This window comes from Microtus oregoni, unplaced genomic scaffold (genome assembly GCF_018167655.1).
Source record: "Microtus oregoni isolate MIOR12 unplaced genomic scaffold, Mior012 000041F_ref0000270, whole genome shotgun sequence".
Lineage (NCBI taxonomy): Eukaryota > Metazoa > Chordata > Mammalia > Rodentia > Cricetidae > Microtus > Microtus oregoni.
The window spans coordinates 3,838,823-3,845,032 of NW_024543208.1; the positions used below are offsets into that span (position 1 = coordinate 3,838,823).

Below are 6,210 nucleotides of genomic sequence, written 5' to 3' on the forward strand. Positions count from 1 at the left end.
CCTTATAGTTTATGTTGCCATCACTTATTTCAAACTTACAGATAAAATATTTTCCTAGTTTTTATTTTACATAGACTCAAGCAGGTCATTGCTTATTTGCTGTCACTACTGGTCAATCTGGAAAATGTGAACAGAAACACTAAGCCCTTCAAAAAGTGAAAAGGAAAGTATACATCATGCCTTTGGTTAGGACCAATTTTCAAAAATAAGTGACACTCACTCAGGGCAAGCCAATATGAAATGCATGGTACAAGAAAATAGGAGGAAACAAACACCGACCTCTCCAGAAACTGGCAGTATGACTATGGAGTCTCTCCTTTCTACTTCTTTAAAGGGAGGACACAGAAAGTTTGGAGTGGGACCCAGTGCCTGCAGCAAGTGTTTGGCAAAAATTCAGCAGTTTGAGGACAATGTCCTTTTGTCTTTCTTCTGTGCTGTCAAATGGGAGCCTGGCTTTACACCCGAACTGGATTTCTGGACCATTGCAGATGGCACGACATTGAAGACAGAGTTGAAAGGGGGAAAGGGCAGCTTTCTCATTTTGCATTGCTTTCGCAGAGGAAACAGGCTTATTTTGTCAGGGATTACTTCTATAGTGCATTATTGGAGACTTTCCTACATTGCTGAAATCCAAAAAACCCTGTGCATGGAGCTGGCTCTTTGGGGCTTCGTTGGTTGCCTTTTGCCACTGATGTTCACTCTGTCCTCTTTATGCCTGCTGTGGGTAAGGGTGGGGGGAAATAAACTCTGAGTAAAGACAGAAACAAAGCTACAATTTTCCCCAGACATACTGTCTCATGCCATCATTTAGGAAAAGCAGCATACATTCTCCCAAACTACTTATTGACAAGGTTAAGAAAATGAATCCAAAAATTTTCTAATGAGTACTAATTATATAAGACATAATATTCTGCTAAAAAAGATAATTCATTAAAATTGAATCTTTAAAATACACCTCAAATTTATAATCCTGCTCAGAGTTTCTTCATTAATGGATAATTTCTTATTATATACTAGTAAAACATCAATGTACACTTGAAAACAAGTATAGCTCAACTTCTTTTAAGCTATAGGAAGCTGAGCGGGGAGGCTGGACCAGTCATGGAGATTCATGAGAAAGTAGGACACCTGGGAAACTCTGGCAAATAAAAATGTAAGGGACAGGAAACAAAATAAATCCCTAAGCAGAAAACTAACCAGGCCCACTGATTCACTGGAAAATTTTCTTTCTTTCTTTTGATTGTTCATGTTGAATTCTGGTGTCATGTTGTCAAAAATCAACTCTTATAAGCCAATAGCTAGCATCCTAAAACTTGACTTCTTGCCATTCCAGCTGTCACAGCAGGAAGAGATTTTGCTGCCACGTGGTGTCGTATGACCTTCTACCAGGTTTTATGCCTCAGGGCAGAGTGAATGTTCTAATTTAGTTATTAAGAATAAATACGGTGGCTCAAGATAAACCTGAACTCTTATGGTGATAAAATTCAAATGTTATTTCAGTTAGGGTTATAAGGAATAATTAAAGGAGTAGATGATAATTCAACAATTTAAATGCAAGCAACAATAGGAAAAACTACCAGTAGGAATTTGAGAAGCAGAAGCTTGATTTTAGAATCTTTTATTCTTTTGAACAAGAATATTTTCCTTTTTTTCCCTCCCCACAGCGGCCAGTTTTCCATTGAAAAATACTATTTGGTACATTAAGGGAAACTTTCAGTGGGTGTGCCTCACTTCTATCTAGTTCAGCTTAGTTACCTCCAGGGAAGAAATCCACCTTATATCCCTTGCTTTTGCCATCAGTCCCTGCCACCCGGCTCTCATGGTTTGAAATTCTTTATATGTTATTGACTATTGACCTGGTAATTCAACCTCGTTTCTGTCTTCTGGTCATTAAATAATAAACACATGAATCCCTCACTACAGAAAAATATGATAAAAGTATTCTATGTGCTCATACAATACCAAAGCACACTAATCCCAATGTATTGTATCCTGGTGCTTAGGGATTTAGATAAAATCATGAACCCTATTCTGAAAGTACAGTCCCTGAATTTTTTTCAGAATGTCTTCTGTATCTACCATTCAACCAAATCCACATCTTTCAGTGCCTTCTGCCATAAAACTATTCATCTACAGTCTTTTGTTAGCATTGTCAATAAAGAAATTTGAATAGACAAGTTTTCCATTTGCAAGGTATGGCTTTCAAAATTATTCTAGTATCTAGTATTATTCTAGAAATGAAATAACTAAACCCCATGTTAGTTAAATAATATTATAACTTAAGACATTTTTCTGTTACTAAAACTTGGTTTATAGGACTGGTAGTATTGTACAAAGATACTTTCAAATCTATAAAATACCATGAATAGTAAAAATATTTAATTAAGGATGGGAGAATAATTAAATTTGTATATTAATAAATATTGAAATATTTCAAATTCAAGTATGAAAAAAAATCTGAAAATTAATGCAGACTAGATATAACTAAATTCTTCAGGCATCTCCTCAAGAATTTAGTAAATTGACAGAAGTTGTAAATTTTCTGAAACTTAAGAGATGCCAACTTTGATCCCATTTACCCTTGATGTCCTGAGCTTAAGGCCAACAGGTATAGTGGGACTTCTGTAAAACTTTTCTGTACTAACAAAAGTAAGTCCTGAAAGATGAAATGGTGTCTAGGGTTTATATTAGATGTTGGTTTTCAATATTTTAGGCAGGTGAAGACACTTACAGTATGATCATACCATAATGAGTGCCAAGCCAAGACACCTTAGTATCTAGTTATGTTCAATCTCCAAGTTTTAAAGCAGAGAAAATAGAGTGGGCAGGATAGACATGTGAGCTAATGAGCTCAGGATAGCAGAAAGTGCTCATTTCCATCCTGGAGTTAATTCCTCCTTCAGCCAATACTCATCTGCTGCGTAGATGTGCAAGTGATGACTTCTGGACATCAAAAGAATCTTCATGGTTGAAATCATGGTGATAGCTTGTGGCTCCAGATTCATGTCTTCTGTAAACACAAGAGAGATTGGAAATAGCTTTTTCTTGTGGGAAAACTTGAAAACAATATAAACACTTCCATTCAACCGAATCAGTGATGAATTAATCTCTCTTTATGTCTTAATAGAACTTGTATAGGATAGAAAGGCATTGAGAATTTCTGATATGGCCTGGAGGGGGGAAGGAGTGGGAGGCTGGGAGGAGGCGGAAATTTTTTTTCTCAATAAAAAAAAAATAGTAAAAGGAAAGGAAAACTAAATTACCCCAGGTTTCCTTGTGGTGATACTGACATTTTAGGCTAACAAGGTACTGATTGTTTTGTAAGTCAAATATGAAAACTATCTCAAATGGAAAAAATATAATAAAACCTTTTGCTTAGCTCGTTACTAAATCTACTTAGGAATGGTTCACTTCATGTCCTGCTCACTCATTGCTTGTCAGAATTCAGTTTTACTAAGACAATAGGTGACAGTGAAATGTGATTCCAATAGAGTAATAATCATCAAACAAGCTGAGTTTGCCATTTTTAAAAAGTAATTTCTAGTGAAAAGCTATCCTATATTTTCTGGTTGTAAAATAAGTACAGTCTTTTGTAACAAAAGGTGACAGGGAAGTAAATTTAAGACAAAGGTCCCATAACTATGACATGCAGAATCTATGCTTCAGTGCTGGCGCTAGCCCACTGATGCGAGGACTTTCTGCTGTTTGTGGCAGTTTGGTTACATTTCTCTTTTTCTGTACTTTGTTAATGATGAGCATCTCCCTTCAGTGACATAGAAGCAGAAAATCTGAAATTTTACTTTGAAGGATGCCTTACTCATATTTCCCATCCAATGAGCTGTTCTTTGTTCCAATCCATTTCTAATCTGGTTTCCTTTTCTCTTTTCTTTTCTTTTCTTTTCCTTTCTTTCTTTTCTCTTCTCTTCTCTTCTGTCCCCCCCCCACTTTCTTTTTGCTAGAACTTTTCTTTCCCCAAATTCCTTCATTTTCCCCACAGCCTGGGACCTTCTTTGCTCATCCTACATATTTGTTTTCACTTAGAATGTCACATGCTTTAGTTGTTACTATGATCTCATCTCAACTGCTTCACTTCTTCAGATGAGCCCCTATTCTCTGTTGCTGTGACAAATCCCATGATCTAACACAAGGGAGAAAAGGGTTTATCTAGATTACAGCTGGTGCAGGAGAATTATCTGTATTCTGTCAGTCATGTTATAAATAAATGCTGATTGGCCAGGCAGGAAATATAGGTGGGAAAACCAGACAGGAAGTAGAAATGATGTAATGAGAACAGGAGAATTCTGGGAAGGAGGAAGTTGATTCCTCGCACTCCTGCCCAGACCACCGAAGCAGCATGATGTGATCTGCCCCACTGAAAAAAGGTACTGAGCCACATGGCTAACATACATCAGAAAATGGGTTAATCAAGATGTGAGAGTTAGCCAGTGAGAGGCTAGAGCTAATGGGCCAATCAGCTTATAATTTATGGAGACCTATGTGTGATTTTCTTTGGGGCTAAACAGTTGTGGGGTACCAGGTGGGACAGAAACCCCAACAAGCAGGCCCCTTCATGTTACATACAGCTCCAGCTTACAATCCTTGACAGCTAAAGTCAAGGTAAGCCTTCAAGTAACTAGTCCCACTATAGTGACAGTCAAACATAGGGAGCAAAGAATGAAGCCAAGCTGCCTGCCTGATAAGGACTCAGCTAGCTCTCTCTGTGCTTATTCAGTCCAGGCTCATATTTTTTTTTTTTTGAAAGGAAAAAGGATCAGTGACTCCTATTATTTTCATTTTCTCTGTTTAAAATCAAACAGAAAACAAACATCAATTCTGTTATACACTAACGCGTCTTCAAAGTACATCATTTGTACAAGAGAAGGACTAAGAACCAAACTGTTTACAGAGATCCAAGCATGAGCGGGAGAGGGCACACCCCTCACACAGCTTTCCGATGGTACTCAGGAGGAGCCACTTCATAATCACTGGCACTGAACAAGGTTGCAGAATTCTTCGCCAGGTACTTGAGGAAATCATGTAGATAGTTCAGTAATAAAGCAAGGCTTTTATCATCTAGAGGTGTATAGGCCAACATTGCTCCAATTCGCACAAATAATCTCAGTAAGTGTGGCGCTCCATACACCTGGGACATGGGTGCATCAGGATGATCTGCAAGAATCTCAGCATACTGTGGTCTCTCAAATTTGTAGAGCAGCTGAGTGCCCAGCATTACATTGAAGTACTCCTTTATCCCTGCTACAACTCATTGACGGCATACTCTGTATTTCCTTATAATTTGCTTATAATTTTCTTATAATTTGCATAATCCTCCAAAATGGAATCCACATTCTTCTTAGCAGGAAGATAAAAAAGCTGCTTTTTTCTGTTGATCAAGTCCCAGTCATCAACAACCCATGGTTTCAGCTCTTCCGGAATCTTTACTTTAACTTCCACTCTGTTCATGAATATTTCTTCATTTTCAACTGTAGGATCTACCCGGGCTCTCTTCTTCCTAGGAGGCTGAGGTGTCTCACTGGTACTGCCACCATCTCCATTTCCAGGTGTTTTCTGCTTGTTCTTCTTTGTTTTCACTTCAACATTTTTCTGCTGCAGACCAGATGTCTTCTTTCCTGGAGCAGCCCCTCTCAGCTTGCCCTCTGCATATTGTTCCTGATTGGCCTTTTGAAGCTCTCGCTGTTTTTGCAAATTGGTGTCCACATATTTGAGTACTCTGCTTTCTGGAACCCATTCATCCCAATTTTTGTTCCAACCACTGAAATGGATAAAGTATTTCACTTGTTTGTCTTTTATGGCAACCTTTACACACTTTGCTTCATAGAGAAGGGGCCCATGAAAGCACAGCACTCGCTCGCCCTCCTGGAATTTGGGCTTCGGGTCCTGCTTGGGTGCCATTTATAAGTGATTCGCCGCCTCCTCTTTCTCCCACCATCCCCGACTACCCCCAGGTTCATATCTTAAACGATTGCCTAGATCTTCACACATCAAGGCAATCCTCACAGACATGCCCACAGGCCAACCTGAACTAAACAGTCCTTTCAATTGATGCCCTCTTCCCAGTTGAGTCTATGCTGTAGCAAGTTGATACCTAACAAACCCTTCAAACACGCCAATCTGGATCACAGGCACAGTGGTTGTATTTTCTCTTTACTTGGCATGTTGGTAACTTTCACTGTATTGCCTTTCTTTTGT

At 38.6% G+C, this 6,210-nt stretch overlaps 1 pseudogene; it reads right to left on the reverse strand.

Annotated features, from left to right (window-relative positions):
• Positions 1-4,924: 4,924 nt before the first annotated feature.
• Positions 4,925-5,913, reverse strand: LOC121433862 (annotated as a pseudogene).
• Between the last annotated feature and the right edge of the window lie 297 nt (positions 5,914-6,210).